The sequence below is a fragment of the Anopheles moucheti genome (genome assembly GCF_943734755.1).
Source record: "Anopheles moucheti chromosome X unlocalized genomic scaffold, idAnoMoucSN_F20_07 X_unloc_18, whole genome shotgun sequence".
NCBI lineage: Eukaryota > Metazoa > Arthropoda > Insecta > Diptera > Culicidae > Anopheles > Anopheles moucheti.
The window spans coordinates 171,182-172,500 of record NW_026453524.1 but is presented as its reverse complement, the minus strand read 5'-3'; positions in this window follow the sequence as shown (position 1 = coordinate 172,500).

Sequence of the window (1,319 nt, the reverse complement as noted above, 5' to 3'; positions counted from 1 at the left end):
TGCATAAAGGCCGGTAGGATGCGCTCTCGCCCGGAGGCTTGCCAGGCTTAGGTAGCAGCACCAGGCGCTGCCTCTTCCACTGCGGTGGAAACGTACCGCGGGTAAGGCAGTCCTGGTACACACGGCAGAAGACCTCCGGATACCTCCTGATCGCCGCCTTAACCGCAGCGTTCGGGATGCCGTCCAGGCCAGGGGCCTTCCTCGAGCTCATGTCGGCGACGATGGCCAACAGCTCGTCGCAGGTCACGTCAGCGACTGTGACCCCGTCCGAGTCAGCGTCGTCGTTCGCGTCAGGCCACGAGACCGGTGGATGGACCGGGAACAGGTCGGAGACGATCCGTTCCAGCTCGACACGGTCGGTCTCAGGCGGCACACGACTGCCACGCAGCCGAGACGTCACCACCCTGTATCCCGCACCGAACACGTTCTCCTCGGCGATGCTGATGAGGCTTTCGAACTCCTGCCGCTTGCTGGCTCGAATCGCCTTCTCGAGGTTGCGCTTCGCCGTGCGATGATCGGCCGCCGCGATGCTACGCCCCTCCAGGTCGATGGTGTGCCTGAGCCGCTCACGCGCAGCCAGACAAATCCCGCGTAGACGCTCCACTTCAGGCGACCACCAATATACATCTCGATGAGGATCGCTGTGTAGCCGAGAAACCCGCTGCATGGTGATGTCGCACGCTTCCGTAAGAGCGGACACCATGCCCGCATCAGTCGCAGCCAGCTCGACGAAGTTCACATCTTCAAGTGCGTGAAGGAAAGAGGCTTCATTAAACTGCTTCGTCTTCCACCGCTTGCCAGCGCATGGCGCGCGCTGCCGGCTGGCCTGTGGATCACGCCGTGACGACCGCTGCGACTGACCCTGCTGAGAGTGCTGCGCATCCCTCTGCAACTGTACGGGTCCCTCCACCTCGAACCTGATGAGCTGGTGATCGGACCGGGGGAATGGGAGCACCTCCCAAGCCCCTGCCCTGACGATCGACGGGCTGGCAAAGGTGACATCAATCACGCTGGACACAGCTGCTCCTCTGCCGATGAACGTTGGCTCGTTACCTCGATTGAGCGTTGACAGCCCCATCCGCTCGACCAGGTTCCACAGCTCAATGCCGCGCGGTTCAGTCCTCGCGCTGCCCCACTCCGTGTGCCAGGCGTTGAAGTCGCCGGCAATGACGACTCGGGAGTGGGCAGCGGTCTCGAGTTCCACGGCTTCGAGGAACTGCTCGAACTCGCGCGTGGGACGACGTGGTGGCGCATAGCAGCAGATGAAAGTCACCCCAGCCACCTGGGCAGCCACCAGACCGGGCACTGCACTGCTCCAC